The sequence below is a fragment of the Macrotis lagotis genome, chromosome 7, assembly GCF_037893015.1.
Source record: "Macrotis lagotis isolate mMagLag1 chromosome 7, bilby.v1.9.chrom.fasta, whole genome shotgun sequence".
NCBI classification, from domain to species: Eukaryota; Metazoa; Chordata; class Mammalia; order Peramelemorphia; family Peramelidae; genus Macrotis; species Macrotis lagotis.
In genome coordinates, this window is record NC_133664.1 from 2991133 (window position 1) to 3009048 (window position 17916).

Sequence of the window (17916 nt, forward strand, 5' to 3'; positions counted from 1 at the left end):
TTCTGGTATAAATATAACCTTATTCTAATGTGTTATCCTAATGATAACTTGCTATAAGCACTTTTCTAATATTTTATTTAAAATTTTTGCATCCATACTAATTAGGGAAATTGGACTATAATTTCCTTTCTGTTTTGACTCTTCCTGGTTGAGGTAACAGCACCATATTGGTGTCATAGAAGGAGTTAGGCAGACTTACTTCTGCACCTATTTTTTTGAAAAAGTTCTCTAATCAAGAGTGATTTAGAACATTTTTTTTCATATCACTATAGGCATCTCCAATTCCTTTATTTGAAAACTGCCGGGTCACAAGATGTGGTTTACATGAAACACACTTGAAACAGGGAAATACAAACAGAGTAATGGTAAGGAGCTAGTGAAGAAGGAAGTGTTCTAGAAATACTAGATCTCAAATTATATTATAAAGTAGTAAACTTCAAATTTACCTGATATTGGGGAATCAGTGGAATAGATTAGCTATAAAAGACTCCAGCTCTTTGGATAAGATCTCTTTATTTGACATAAAAATCCTTTTGGAAAACTGGAAAATCATAGGACACAAACTATATAGAGACCAATATCTTACATCATTTACTATGTTAAAGTCAAAGTGAGTATATGATTTAGACATAAACAGTGACACCATAAGCAAATTAGAAGAACAAGGAATATTCTATTCTCAGTTCTATGGGAAATGGAATAATTCCTGACCAAACTAGAGATAGAGAGCATTAAGAAATTTAAAATAAATAATTTTGATTTTATTACATTAAAAAAGTTTTGTATGAAGAAAATTAGAGTGGGCAGCTAGGTGGCGTAGTGGATAAAGCACTGGCCTTGGAGTCAGGAGTACATGGGTTCAAATTCTGTCTCAGACACTTAATAATTACCTGGCTGTGTGGCCTTGGGCAAGTCACTTAACCCCATTTGCCTTGCCAAAAACCTAAAAAAAAATTAGAAACAAGATTAGAAAGAAAGCTGAAATTTGGGAAATTATCTTTATAACTGGATTTTCTAATAAAAGTCACATTTCTCACATGTACACATGACTGACTTAAATTTATAAGGATATGTCATTCCCCAATTAATAAATGGCCAAATGGTATGATCAGGCAGTTTTCATATGAAGAAATCAAAGGATATGTATAATGTTTCTCAAATCATCTACCATTTCAGAAGGGGGTTGAAAGGAAGGGAGTAAGAAAAATTTGGAAGTCAAAATCTTATAAAAATGAATACTTAAAATTGTCTTGATATGTAATTGGGGAAAAAATTTAAAAATTCTAAAATAAAATTGAACAAATAAAAATATACAACTAAACTTAAATTTGTGAATATTTGTGGAAGAGGAGTTACAGTTAAGTTAGCTTCTTCAGTCTTTTGAGCCTCTTTTACTAATAATTTTCTTTTCATAATTTTCTTGTATTATTTTTATTTAACTTGCCTATTTTCTTTCCTCCACTCTAATTTGATTCTGAAAATTATTTTTACTTTTTTATAAATCTATTTTTTGTGACTTTTCTAGGGATGTTTGTTGGATAATTTCTATTTTTCTCTGAGGCTTTGTCAGTGTTTTCACACCATTATCTTCTTCTGCATACATATCTTGAACTTCCCTGTCATTATAGTAGATTTTTCTGATCAGGTTCTGGTTTTGTTGTTTTCTCATTTTCCAAACAATTTCTTGGCTTTTTGATATTACACTAAAGTTGGGCTCCTCTCCCCTGGGGGGAAGGGAAGGTGGTCATCATTTCAGGTTTCAAGCTTTTTACCCTACTGCTTTTACAACTCATTCTGGAGGTCTGTGCATTTTTTTATGCTTTCAACATAATATAATCTAGGGGGAAGTGGGCACTGCTGTCCTGACATATACCCAGGTAAAGATTTTACCCACACTTGGCCCCTGCTCCCTTATGACTAGAAGTGCTTTTCTCAACCCTGAAACTGAAACCCAGAAGCTAGGGATTGTCTTTCTTTGCAACCATACAGGCTCCTTTCTACCTTGGAACTGTAGCCCAGATAAGATGATTTAAAAAAATCCCCAAACTAATAAATACATATGAATTCATTGATATCTTTCATCTCCTCCAGCATAAAATGCATTATCCTATGGTATCAAAACAAGTTGCAAAAATGCAGGAACTAGGGGCAGCTAGGTGATGCAGTGGATAGAGCATTGGCACTGGAGGCAGGGGGACCTGAGTTCAAATACAGATTCAGAGACTTAATAATTACCTATCTATGTGACCTTAGGCAAGTCTCTTAACCGCATTGCAGTGAAAAAACCAAAAAAAAAAATAAAATAAACCAAAAATAAATACAAGAACTAGGAAAAACCTCCAAAGATGCCACCCCAGTTACTGGAATCAGGAAATGGAGTCTGCTCATTCATGTGACAATGTTTGACCATTCTATTGCACTAAGGTTCAGAATTCCCCTCTTGTTTACTAAAGTGGGGTTCCTGTCCTGGGATGTTTTCCACTTTTGCCTAAGTGCAAACTACCTTTCCTGCTGATCTTCCAAATTTCTTGGGTTCAGGGATTACATTACCCTATCTTTTTGCTGATTCTGCTGTTCTAGCTGGGGCATTACTTTATGGTTGTTTGGAGGTAAATATGGGGCAGTTTTGGTGATTTACTGCTTACTCCACCATCTTGACTCCCAGACTTTCTGCATTTTTTAAACTGTGTATGGTTTTTTGAAAACATTTTCCCATCTGATTATTCTTTACATAGGTCATGAAATGGCCAATATCCACACTGATGATAGAAATTGCAGTGACCATGTGAGAAAACAGCATTTCATTGGTCTAAGGAGAATTATAGCAATATGAAAAATGAGCTAGAGTTATAAGTGTGGATATGGCTATTTCACATCTCTTTCTACTATAGCAAGCTTGCTTTATTCTTAGTTGAATATGACCATTTGATATCATTTCAAAACATAATTAAGAAGCATGATAAAGTATGATTTAGAAAATATTCCTCAGTACCTCCTTTTGCAAGCTACAGGAATGGAAGCATTGGATATCTGCTTTTGTCTAGTAATAGCATCCTCACCCTTAGGAATATTAATATATGTGCCTAGATATAGTTGTGATGTAAAACTTAAAAAAAACCCATAATCTCTGCTGCCAGTGAGTAAAAAGGAAAAGAACATTTAAAATAATTAAATAATGGCAGTGGGTTTGTAAGCAAACACACTCTATCTTCCTAATTTACATATGGAATCTGGAATCCTGAACCATTTTTAGATGTCGAGAATCCATTCATATTTTGGAGACAGCTTTACTGTACATTTTTCCAAGGAAACACCCCATATTGGCTGAAATCAGAAAAGACAAGTTAGAGTTATTTGGGACATAATGGAATATGAATTCCTTAAATAATCCTTTGTTCATTTGTTCAAATTTGGTTTTTCTGTGTCTAACAGAGATCTGGCAATTTTCTAGGAATTATATAAACTGGATAATTAGATAGAGACAGAGTAGTGTTTGAGCACTTACTATAAGCCCTAAGGATCCAAGCACAAGAAAAGAAGAAAATCTATGTCTTCAAAGAATTGGCATTCTCTTGAAGGGAGAGGATACATGGTGGAAAGCAGAAAAAAGAGGATGAAAGGAGGTTGTGCTGATATGTTGAAACCTAGTGACTAAAAAGGGAGATAGAGGTCTGACTTCAAGCAAGATAAAGTGAGAGTTCATGTATCAGAAACATGGTGGTTCCTTCTGAAACATTGATTTAGTTATTTTTCTAAATACATACAATGGTGGTTTTCGATAAGTATTTTTGGCAAGATTTTGAGTTTTATATTTTCTCCCTCCCTACAAAAAAGAAAGCAATCTCATATAAGTTATACATAAGTAACCATGCTAAATGTAGATCCATATTAATCATGTTGTGAGAGAAGAATAAAATCCAAATGGATAAAAAATGACATAATACATAAGTCAACTTTTAAAAATGGAAGATAAGTAAACTTTGGTCTTCATTTAATTTCCCCAGTTCCCTCTCTAGATAAGGATAGCATTTTCCATCACAAATCTTTTAGAATGGTCTTGATTATTGTCCTGCTGAAATGAACAATCCATCATGGTTGATTGTTGAGTCTCTTTGTGGACTTGTTTAACCTTTACCCAGGTGAACATTGAAGGGGCAGGAGACAAGAGAGGCAAGAGAGACAAGTTGTCCCTGTACAACAAGATCTCCTAGATTTCCAAGTAATCTATTTATTCACCAGAATACAAGTGCTTAAATATCCTTCCCAGTCTCTGGCCCACTCCCAATGCTGTGACACTCCTCAATCAACCAGTAAAATAGTGCTCGGGTGCTCAAGGACACCAGGTGATGAAAATTTACAGTACTCCCACACCAAACAGTCCCTACCAGTTGATCACCACCCCATGTTGTTGTTATTACTGTGTATAATGTTCTCCTGGTTCTGCTCCTTTCACTCTGACTCAATTCATGCAAGTCTTTCCAGGCTTTTCGGAATTCCTGTCCCTCATGATTTCTTATAGGACAATAGCGTTCCTTCACATTCATACACACGATTTGTTCAGCCATTCCCAATTGATAGTCATTTACTCAGTTTCCAACTCTTTGTACCTTGAAGAGTTGCTATAAATAATTTCGTACATGTGGGTATTTTTACCCTTTTTTTTTTCTGATCTCTTTTGGATGCAGACTTAATAGTGGTATTGCTGGGTCTATTCCAAATTGGTCTTCAGAAAGGTGGGATCAGTTCACAACTCCACCAACAATGCACAACTGTTCCAGTTTTCCCACATTCTCTCCAACATCGGCCATCTCCCTTTTTAGTCATACTAACCAATATGATAGGTGTGATGTGGTACCTCAAAGTTGTTCCACTTTGCCTTTTTCTAATCAGTAATGATTTGGAGCATTTTTTTTTCATGTGACTGTAGATGGTTTTAATTTCTTTATCTGAGAATTTCCTTTTTTCATATCCTTTGTCCATTTATCAATTGGGAAATGATTTGTATTCTTATAAATTTGACTCATATTTCTCTATATATTTTAGAAATAGCCCTTTGCCAAAAACACTAGTTGTAAAAATTATTTCCCAACCTTGCCTTCTTTTAATCTTGGTTGCATTGGTTTTATTTGTGCAAAAACTTTTCATGTTAATATTTAATTTAATATTTAATATATAGTTTTCTTTTTATAATATTTTCTATCTCTTCTTTAATCATAAACTGGTCCCTTTCCATAGATCTGACAGCTAAACTATTCTTTGTTCTCCTAATTGTCTTGGTATTACCTTTTATGTCCAAATCCTGTACTCCTTTTAACCTTATCTTGGTATAGGATATGAGACATTGCTCTATGCCTAGTTTCTGCTATATTACTTTCCATCTTTCCCAGAAATTTTTATCAAAGAATGAATTCTTATCCCAGAAGCTGGAGTCTTTGAGTTTCTCCAATAGGAGACTACTTTTGTCATTTACTACTATTTCTTTTGTTCCTATTCTGTTCCACTTTTCCAACATCTTATTTTTTAGTATATCGAACAGTTTTGAAGGCTGATGTTGTAGAAAATATCAGGTACAGCTGGATCACCTTCTTTTGCATTCTTCATCAATTCCCTTAATACTATTGATTTGTTTTTCCTCCATCTGAATTTTATTCCTATTTTTTCTAGTGCAATAAAGTCTTTTTTGGAAGTGGGATTGGCATGGTACTGAATAAGAAATTTAGTTTAAAAATAATTGTCATTTTCATTATATTAGCTTTGCCTAGTGATGAGCAATTGGCATTTGCCTAGTTATTTAGATCTACTTTTATTTATGCAAAGTGTTTTATAGTAGTTTTCATATTTTTTTCTGAGTCTGTCTTGGCAGGTAGACTTCCGAGTATTTTATGTTGTTAATAGTTATTTTAAAGTGAATTCCTCTTTCCATCTCTTGATGCTGTGTCTTGTTAGTAATATAGAGAAATATTGAAGATTTTTGTGGGTTTTTTATAACATGCAACTTTGCTGAAGTTGCTAATTATCCCCAGTACTTTTTTAGATGATTTCCTAGGGTTCTCTAAGTATACCATCTTATCAGCTACAAAGAATGAGTATTTGGTATCTTCATTATCTATTCTTTTTCTTCTCTCATTGATAATGCTAATATTTCTTTTTTAATTGATATTTTATTTTTCTAACTACATGTCATGAAAGTTTTTTCACCACTCAATCACATGTATATGCATATTTTTAAATTACATAATTTCCTTCCCCCTCCCTTTCCAGCCCCTTTACTTCACTGACAAACAGTCAGGTGAATATTATACATTTATATTTGATTTTAATATTTTATATATTAGCTGTTTTCCCTTCTAAGAATTAAGATCAAGGGGAAAGAAAGAAATCCATGAGATAGGAAAGAAATACAGAAGAGAAATTTTAAAAGTGAATGCAGTGTTCATTCAGATTCTGAAGGTTTTTGTTTTGTTTGTTTTGTTTTTCTTCTTCTGGATGGGGTAACATTATCCCTAACTGGTCTTATTGGGTTGTCCTAAAAACTAATATTTCTAATACAGTACTAAATAATAGTGGTGATAATGGGCATCCTCGTTTCACCTATGATCTTACTGGGAATGCCTCTGGCTTATCTCCCTTACATGTAGTGCTTACTTTTAGATAAATACTACTTTTAGAAAAATACTCCTTATTGCGTTAAGGAACACTCCATTTATTCCTATGTTCTCTAGTGTTTTTAATAAGAATGGGTGATGTATTTTGTCAAATTTATTTTCAGCATCTATTGAGATAATCATATTATTTCTGTTAGATTAATTATTGATGTGATCAATGATGTTGATAGTTTTCCTAATATTGAACCAACCCTGAAATCGTGGTATAAATCCTATGTTCCCATAATGTATTATTCCAGTGATTACTTCCTGTAATCACTTTGCCAATATTTTATTTAAAATTTGGCATCCACACTTATTAGGGAAAATGGTATACAGTTTTCTTTCTCTGTTTTAATTCTTCCTGGTTTGCCATCAGTTTGGTGTCAGGGAAGGAATTTAGGCACCCACTCTCTGAGTGGCCGGAAAAGTTGGAACCACCTGAAGCTGTGTCTGAGTTGTTTGTGCAGGAACATCAGGTCCTTCTACAGGAGAATGCCAGGGGCCTGGGGCTAGGAAAGCCAGGGCCTTGACCTCTAGATTCTGCCATCTAGATCAGTCATGTAGGTTGAATGGGGGTCCTGAGCACCTAGGTTGCAGCAATCCCAGCCTGCCCCTGGGCAACTGGAATTACAGAAGACTACTCTCACAGCTGAGGATCTCAGGTTAATTCCCCATCTCACCCTGCCACCCATGTGCTGGGTCTTGGTTCTCTTCCCTGAGCACTCCCATGGTCCTCCAGGGACAGACATGCTGGAAGATGTTCTACTCTCTTCTTTTGTTCTCTTCAGAAAATATGATAGTTCCTTTGGGGAGGAGAATAAAATGATGACCGGAGAGCAGAAAACATGGTTTGGAGGTGGGAATTTGCTATATTCATTCATCAATAGTTCAATGTTCTTTGTGATTAATAGAAGTCAGATACTTAGAATATGATCAAATTTTATACATTATCTGTTTTCATCAAAGATGCTTTCATGGAAATGTTCTTATAAACAGTTTTACATAGAAAAAAAGAATATGTAAGGCCATTTTTTGGGGAGATTTTCCTGAGGTTATTTGATCTTAGAGGGTGGAGCTCCAGGATTTTCCCTACTCCTTTAGCATCTTTCCTGCTTTCAGATGCCATCAGTAGCCATTCCTCAATACACTCAGATGTTGTCACCTGTGGATATTTCTTCTGCCTTTTTCTAGGTTCATCCTAACTGCTTTGTCTGCTCTTGTTTGCTTTTTTGCCCTTCCCACTTACCTAAGGACATCTAGATCTGTGATGTTAGAATACAAATGTGATGGGGGGGGGGTGGCCCCACTGTCCTTGAAGGGGAAAGTGATCTGTTAGAAAAATTTTTACATTTCTTTTTTATTTTTCTTTTTTGTTTATGGATCAGGAATACTTTTATAACCAGAATTACACAATAGACCAAATCTTTAGAATTCTAAAATGCAGTGAAAGATACAGAACACAAATCTCACTTAAATATTTTGTAGCTATCTAGAGAGAGATGGGCATGAGTGAAGGACCAGACTATCGACTGTGGGCTTTGAGCTCCATGAACAACACAATCATCCAAGGGTGAGCTATATCATACACATACACAGCTTCTGAGATACACATAGGTATAGCTAAGTTTTTTTGATAGGTCATGAGATTTCCTCAGAGAAAACTCCTGGTCTATAAAGGTCTAAACATAGCCTAGGAGAGATAGTTTCATCCCTGCAACCATGGGGAAGGAGAAATCTTGAAGTAGCCCAAATTTCAGGGGAAGGAAGAGAAACTCCTAAGCAATCCATGTCCCAAGATTAGCATTTTAGCTTCTCCAAACCTGATAATTCCTGTATCCTCCCTTTTAGCTAGAGAAGGGATATGATTGGAAAAACAAAACCCACAAAGAGAAGTGCATTATTCATCTGTCACAAAATGCCCTTCAGAAATTGTGAGGCAGAGGAAATCACTTGGAAAGTTTCTGTAGAGGTTCAAAAAATGTCAGTATGAGTTGCGCATTAACTGTTGGGCAATATCAATGGGTTCTTTTTTTTCAAATAAAATATTATTTAGTGACTAAGTGATATAATTTGAGGTAAGTTAATAATGAATTAGCTATTTTTGCACTAGGGTGTGGATGTGGTAAATAGACATCTCCAAATTCTAGTAAAGTCTAAAGACATTTGCAAGGTCAGTTTTTTCAGAGACAAGTTGGAGTGCCATCTATTGGTGAATTTCTTCAATTGTAGGCACATTGTTCCTGGAACCCAGAAGGGATTGATAATAAGAATCTCATGTCCTTTCTAACTATATACTCTCACCAGAACTGTAACAGCTTCTACTTCAATCTCTTATATAAGAGATTTCATACCTCTGAATTGTCAGTAATCCCCAAGACCCTCCTAGACTTAATACTCTTTTCTTTCTGCACCCTCTCTGTGACCTAATGTAGATGATGTTCATAAATATGTGTGTGTGTGTGTGTGTGTGTGTGTGGTGGGGGGATATATACCTAGTTCTATTCTCTCCCCTGGGTTCCAATCCTAAATCATTAATTGTTTACTGGATATCGCAAATTGGTTGGCCTAGAAACATCTCAAAGTCAACCTGTTCACATGTTTCATCCTGCCAATACCCTTCTAAATTTATATGCTTCTGCAAATAGTTGTTCCTGGTTTCCAGGTTCATCACTTCACCATCTTAGATTGCTCCCTCCCTTTCTCTTACAATTCCCATATCCTACCAGTCACCAAATTCTGTTATTCTGTATATCTCTTGTATCTGACTCTTCATCTCTATCTGCATAGTTTTCCCTGGTCCAAGTCCTCATCGCTTCTGGCTAGACAATTGTAATGTTCTCCTGATTGTTCTTCCTGCCTTGAATAACTTACTAATTCAATGCATTCTCCACAGCACTGTCAAAGTGGTTTTCCTTAAGCACTGAGACCATCTCACACTCCTACTCAACAAACTTTAGTGGCTCCCTATTATCTCTCCTAGATCAACTAGAAATACTTCTCTCTAGCTTCTAGAGACCTTCACCATATGTACCCAGCTTCTATTGCTGAGCAAATTCTACAGCCCCACCCCTCTTTCCTGAACCCTAAGATCTGGTCAATAAGGTGCCTTTTCTTTTTCTCACAACTGACAGTCCAAATTACATATAGCTATCTCCTCTGACTGGGACACCCTCTTCCCTCATCTCTATTACATGGACATGATGGTGTCTCCCATCAAAATGCAGTTTAAATACCATTTCATATAGAAAGCTATTTAAGAATTGTCAGTTCCATGCTAGTGTTCTATCACACACATTATCTTGTATTTAATTACTTTATATGTATTTATCTGTCAATCAATGGGCATTTGTTAATTACTCATTCTAAGCTTGGCAGTGTGATAAGTACTGAAGAAACAAAACAAGTATTTCCTTTTTATAATTTTTGTTTATTCTGTTTCTGTGTATTAGGTCATAACTGTTAGGTTATGATGTGGCTGGTAGATAGAAAGCTAGACCTGAAGTCAGGAAGACTGCTTTCTGCTCTCACTACATCTAGGATCAAATTTAATTTTCTTATCCAAAAAAACCATGATAAGGTTATCTATCTCCCAACTTGAGTTGTGATGAGAATCAAAGGAGACAATCAATGTAAAATTCTTCAAAAACCATATCACAATATAAAAACACTAGTAGTTGCTGTTGTTAATATATACTATTTAAGTGTCACTTGTCTCCCTACAGAGCTATCTCATTTTACCATTTACCATGGTAAACATCACCCAGTCTAGTGATTGGCAATAAATACCCATTGACTGATTCATTAACTTATGGATGGATTGATGAATCTCTGCTTCCTATGGTCTTCAAGTATTTCCTCCTTCATTGGCAAGAGGAACTCCTCTAAACCATTTCATCCTGTACAATTCTAGTAAAATGAGTTTCCTAAATCCTCCCAGGAGGATCCCCCCCCCACCTGCCATGCACTGAAGGCTTACTCTAGTCTCATAATGGATGTCTATACTTATTAATTTTCTTCTTCAAAGTGTTATCACATTGGTGAGTAAGTCATTCATTTTAAGTCTGGTATGGGACCCAATTTTAACCCATCTTCTTGATTTTATAGAAAATATGCTGTTTATTTTATTGTCTGATGAATGGATAATGATGGGCTTTTTTTAAATATGGAAATTGAAAAACTGATTGGAAAGTGGATAGGAGGCTGGTAAAGGTTAGAATAATTTTCCCCAATTGAAAACAACTTTTCAGTTCTCCCTCATAAATCAAGAACAGTGGTTTTAGCTACTTAAAATTTATCTTATGTTCTAGTCTTCAATGAAAACTTGTGCTTAGAATGGATTTGATAATAATTTATTTTCCAAACTGAAAAGCTACTCAAGGACAAATTTTTCATATTGGATCTTAGAGGAGCTCTTTCCTATTTCTGAAGACTGTGCTTAATGCAAAAATCTGATCTATTTTTGATTGAATCTGTTTTATGGTCAGCTTATCTGTACTTCTGTTTTATTAACAAATTTTATTCATCTTCAAATATTCCATCCATATTATACCTAACAAATCCATAACACATGAGCTGTCAGGTCCAATCTTATTACGTGCATTGGAAAATATACTCTGAGGATCTGATTTTTCCTTGCCCTACATATAATAGATAGAGCAAGCCTCCTCTCTCAGTATCAATATTATCTTTGAAATATGACCCAATAGGGCTCTGTTGTCAAGAGTTTCTTCAAGCCAATAAATTCTTGGCCAGTAGAACAATCCATATCCTCGCCTTCTCTTTTTTATACTAAATGGCCATTACTTTAATTGATTTCTCCTTTTGGTGAAAACTATAAATGTGCTGAACCATTTGAGGTACATGAATATTTGATCAGCATGCAAATAAGCTCATTGAGGTTATATTGATTTTCTTCACTGTAGTCATCACCTGCAAGGATCTCAGCTTAGTTAAATGGAAAACATTTGCCAAGAATGTTTTCATTATTCAAGAATGAAAGTAGGAAGTTCAAAGAGGATCAGATAAAGTCTTAGTTCCAACCAAAAATGATGCTGACTAGCTATCCAGAGGTATTTTCCATGACCCACCAGGAAGCTTCTGGGAAACCAGTCTTTGGGTTCTGAGGAAGGATAGTTGTGGTCCTCAGAAAAAAAGGTTATACTGATGATTAGGCCACTGATAGTCAGATTTGGTCTTCAACAATTATGGAGGACAACTACTAGTGAAAAGAGAAAACTGGAGGGCAGAAAGCAAAGCTCTGAATTTGAATTCTGCCACAAATCATGACCTTGGCCAGGTTATATAATTGAAGTTGAACTCTACTATCTTAGTTGTTGGAAAGGAGAGGGCTTAGAGAAATTAGAACCTTCAGAAGGGAGAAGATGGAGAATAATCCTAGGTTCACTTGAGGATAGTCCAAAGACCCTATTTGGTAACCATAGAGGAAAAATTAAGGAAGCAAATGAAAGGGCCAGAACCAATAGATCAACTGAAGTGGCAAAAATGAAGTGACTAAATAGGTTGGAATCAAGTGGGATTCCCACTAAGCTGAATCTGAGGGAAGACTTACTAAAAAAAATCTACCTTGGATTAGAAGTGTCTGAGGAGCTGGGTTTTCTGGTTACTTCATTCTAGGCAAGATGTACAACACTGACTCCAAAGATTAAAAAAAAGAAAACAACTGATTCAATATTAAAAGAAGTATTGAGTTTTCAAGATTGAGTGAAGAATAAAATATAAAAAATATACATCAGTGAAGAATAATGTTGAACTTTAATACTAGACTTAGAATTCTTAGTTTTTGTTTAGAGATAGTGAAAGAGAAAGAGTGAGAGAGGCAGAGCAGAGACAGAGAGGGAGAGAGAGAAAGCAAAACAGAGAGAGACAGAGAGACAGGAGAGAGAGAGAGAGAGAGAGAGAGAGAGAGAGAGAGAGAGAGAGAGAGAGAGAGAGAGAGAAAGAGAGAGAGAGGGAGAAGAAGAAGAAGGAGGAGGAGGAGGAGGAGGAGGAAGAGGAGGAGGAGGAGGAGATGGAGGAGGAGAAGAAGAAAAGGGAGAGGGAGAGAGGGTGATAGAAAAAGTGGGTAAATAAAGAGAAAGAAAAGAAAGAAGGAGGAAGGTAGGAACAAAAGGCAAACAGACAAATGTGCACGTATTTCTGAAAGAGGGATAGAGAACAAAGGATCCTAATGTGCCTTTGACCACATTTTTTAATTCAGTACAAACAAACTTTAGTAAGCAGTACCAGGCCCTGCTCAAGGGACTACTGATAGGAAAATAACAAATGAAAAAACAAATCATAATTGTAAAGAAAGTGTATTCTAATGTACTTGGACTCCAAATGCAGGTGGCAGGACACCAGTGCACTGCAGTGGATATGTTTCCCTGGGGCTTAAGGGAGAAAGAGTGTGGCTCCTGGGAGTCACTGGGATGATAAATGTTCTCTGGAGATAACCATAGTATGACTCCCTAATTACTATCAATCAGTGTCTACATAGAAATTCTGCATGCAGGAAGAAAAACATTGATATTTAAAATGTGGGTGCAATAGAGCATTTCCCTCATCCCTTTTAACTGAATTGCTGGTTGTTTGTTTTTTGTTTGCTTGTTTGTTTGCTTTTATTTTCATTTTAATTTAATTTAATTTTAGTTTTTTCTAGGTAATGGGGTTAAGTGGCTTGCCCAAGGTCACACAGCAAGGTAATTATTAAATGTCTGAGGCCTGATTTGAACTCAAGTACTCCTGACTCCAGGGCCAGTGCTCCATCCACTGCGCAACCTAGCCGCCCCTATTTTTTTTTTAAAGAAAAGCTAAGGGATAATAGTGAACTAAGCTAGTTTGTGTCTTATTGACAAGCCTGAGATCTGTCAATGAGTTAGGGAAATACCTACTCCAAGCATGGGAAGACTTTCCTTGACAGAATGGGCAAACAAGGACAATTCATCCCAAGTGGCATGAAAATGTCTGAAGGAGCACTTGGTCAGACATAGAAGACATCAAGGTCACCCATTGTATTCTGGGTCATTGTCAGCCATGTTTTGTTTTAATCACTTTAAATTTATATACAAAAGAAAAATAAAAGAGCATTTCCATATGTATGCAACAGTACATAAAAAAAGGATTCAATATAAAACCATTGATTTCCCTTTCAGACTGTTTACTTAAAAAAACACAAAAAAATAAATGCTATACATTGTTGTAAAATTATCCAGATTTTTTCTTTTGTTCTCTGCTATGACTTTGTTTTTCCCTTTCTCTTCACTCTGCTGTAGAGGAAGCTATAATTAAAGATGAATGTGTATTCACACATATGAAAAACAATACTGTATATACTTCTACTTGTGAGTTCTTTCTCTGGAGAGCAGCAGTATCATCCTTCAATGGTTCAAATTGTTCCATTTCCCCCCCTAAAATCAAGTAGCTCATCATTTCTTATAATGCAATATTAGTCTTTACAATCAAATGCCACAATTTGTTTAGCTGTTCTCCAATTGAAGGGCATCTTTCATTTCGACAACTCTGATAGGGAATTACCAAGTCACCTTGACTCCTGTCCTACACTAGACTTGGGTAACTCAGGAAGAGAGACCAACCACTTGGCACAATTCTGCTCTCATTCACTTCATGCACAAGTCTAGACGTCACTGGGATGTCATTGGTCCTCCTTGAAAAGGAAGGATGAACGACAGCAACAACGATAATACCACTGGCATAACTTCAAGAACTGATGAAGTTTTGAACTTCTGATCCCTACGTTAAAGATAAGGACACAATGAAGAACCATCTGTGCTCATGGTTAGGGCTGGTACCTGGATGTCTTTGGTCATGGGTCCTATATCAATCATGAATCAACATGGAAGGAAATGGGCAGGTGGGTTACCTAGACCTTTCTTCCATTGTTTTGTTCCCCATTGCATTCTGCTCTGGGCTCTGCCCTTCAACTACACTGACTCAGTCTTGGGGGCTGATTCACATGAGAGTTGCATTTCATGACTTCTTTCTCACCCAGATGCTTGTGTATATGCTGATCCAGTTTTTCTTCAAAGTTGACTCTAGAAGCTGGGCTCAAAAATAATCATAAAATCAACGTGAATGTTGATTTCATGTTTCACAGATCTAGTCTAGAGAAATAAATGTCTCTTATCCTCCATATTTGAATTCAGGGACCTGAGCCTAGGGAAAGGATGTCACATGGGCGACTTTGAAATTAGAACAGTGTTGCTGTTTCTTAGAACAATACAAAAAATAGCTTCAAGGTGGAAAATTAAAGCTGATATTTGAAACAAAAGAATTTAATTGCAATTATTGGAGAAAGAGTTAAGATTTCAAGAGAACATAAGAAAAGCCAATGAAAACTTGAAAATAGAATGACTGAATTATTCTTTAGTTTGAAAAGTTAAATGAAACATGCTGAAAAGTTGTTCTCATTCTCAATTAGTTCTTGCAAGTGAGTGGATTGAGGTGGAAGACTGGATGAGTCTCTAGGACTATGAGGTGGAAGGTAGTATTTGGTTTTTATTTAATTTCACTTTAATCTCAATATGTCCAGATTAATGATTAATAGATATAAACAAATATGAAGCCAGTCAATTTGTGAGTAGCTATAATTCTTTCTGAGATATAATCAAGAGCCTTTGAGATCAGGTTTTGAAAATGTAAGCAATGTCTCATAACCTTTGAATGCAAATTTAGAATTAATTCCAAATACTTTTCATAAATGAGATAGATGGAAGGATCTATGCCACTGAAAAGAAGCTGATACAGTGTCCCCATTTGTTGCATTCTGAGTCAGAGAGTGCGGGCTCTCCAACACCATTGTCAATGAATTTAAAACAACTCCAAAGATCACACATCAGTGAAGCATCGCATCGTATGTTCCCATCAGATGACCATTTTGCTGGGCAAATGCCATCTATATTTCAGAAGACATCCATGTTCTAATCAAAAATGAATTAGCAGACATGGAAACTTCAAGCACCATTTGTCACCCGGAACTCGTATTCATTAATATGCCTCCTCTTTGCATCTTGGAGAAAAGCTAAGTCAATTCCAAAATTATCATAATATTCACAACTAAACAGTAATGCATTTAAAGTGAATGTATTGGAAATTGAATGCCAACTGAAAATAAATGATGGTACCTTTTAAAATGAAATTACAAAAGGTTTTTTCTTTGTCCTTTACCCTGTTGTCATCTTCAGTTAGTGGAGCTGTCACATTTCTACCATTTATGTCCTCGAACAAAAATGGCTTAGAATAGGAAATGAAGCCAAACACACGCTGAATTCTCCTTAAGTGAAGAGCTGATAAATGCACTTGTGATGAAAGAATGCATTGCAATGAGAGAAAGGAAGGGCCAGGCAAGAAAAACAATTGCATTACATGAGTCTGCTGTCTTCTTCTATACAGACCTCTTCAAGCAATCTGGTGTAGCTATCTTTTTATCCTTTCTGTTTTCTAGACAGTTCTCTTGAAAAACACTTCAGTTCTATTAAAAAAGAGTGAAGGAACCTAACCCAGCAAAGATCTTCAGCCAACTTTGAGTATCACTAGCTTTATGATTTCTTGTTTGTTTATTTGTTTATTGGTGGTGCTTTTGTTGGTTTTTGCTTGTTTATTTTTCTTTTCAAACAACCAAGAAGGAATATAATTTTATGGGAATAAATTGAATTATAGACTTTTTTTCTTTTTTTAATTAAAGATTTTATTTATTTTGAGTTTTACAATTTGAGTTATAGACTTTTAAAAATATATTCTTTTTTTTTGAGATTTTTTCAAGGCAGTGGGGTTAAGTGGCTTGCCCAAGGCCATACGGCTAAGTAATTATTAAACATCTGAGGTCGGATTTGAATGCAGGTACTCCTGACTCCAAGGCTGGTGCTCTATCCACTGTACTATCTAGCTGCCCCTAAAATATATTCTTGATAAATTGGGAGGTTAAAACAAAGAAATTGGAAATGGTTTGTAGTTCTGGAAGTTTATATCAATAAACAGACAGTGGAAATCATTTTAACAAATCTATCTTTCACCTTTTATCTTTTCCTCTAACTCTTCTTTCTTCATCATTCCACCATATTATATGCATTCCCCATCCCCCAGTGTGGTGAATATACATTTCCATTTCTATCTCTGTATTTGTGATCAAACTTTGACTATAGCATCATCCACAAATATTAATCTTTCAGTTATCATAATGGCAGAGAGGTTATCATTTTCTCAATTTAACTTCCATTAGGAAGGGGAAACTACTATTTTGTATTGAAAATACAATTTCCATTTTCCTTGGGGTAGGGTTATCTTACTCAATTTCTGGTTTCCATTGAAGCTAGTGCTTTTTCTGGCAATTGATAGGGCAGGAATCCTTAAGTTAAGAATGGCTAACTCATTTGTTAGAATATCTTGAAAAATAGTTGCAGTGTTGCCTTGTCTTTGGAAGTTAAAGGCAAACTTTGGATCCTAGAAGGAGGTTGTTTGACCAGGAGCATGTCAACTGATTCTGATGGGAGAAGCAGGTGCTATTACCATTAGATCCACTGGACTTCTTGCCCTCAGTGTTATTTTATTAGCTCTTTTCCATTTGGGCATGAGGTAATAGCAATTTGAATTATCTCTCTGTCCTAAATAGCTCTTCTTCCAAGAAATGAAGCAATGTTGAATCTACTACTCCAACTTCTCCATGAACATAGCTCTGGAGTCTTGGGGTCAGATTTTAAATCTTTCTTGTGATCTACTACTAGCATTGCCTTGGTCAAGTTATTGCCCCTCCCTCAGTCAAGTTCCTCATCTATAAATAAGGTGATTGGACTAAATGATCCCTTCTATCTCTGACTGTAGAACTCAATAATTTCTCTTAGTTCATTTCAGAAAGTTATGATTCTGTTGTGTAAAGGAGATTTGCAAAGTCCTTCCCTTTCACTTTCTCCCACACCCTCTCTTCTATGCATTGGAAAGTATACATGACCTTAGGTTCACCTGGATTCTGATCAGTATTGATTTTTCCTTATTGAATTGGGGATTTTAAGGGTACTATTTTCACTGTATAGGTATTATTTTTGATAGATTTGAATATTTTTATTGAGTTAATGATTCTGTTTATCACCTATTTGCTCCATCGCTGAATTTACATGATGCATATTTATTTATTAGTGGAATCCCCAGAAGTATATTAGCTTAAGAGTTTCCATTAACCCTCCCTTTATTAAGCAAAAACTGCAATTTTTGGACTTCCAGTTCAAGTCATTTCCTTGCCAAGAGGATCTATGATCAAGTC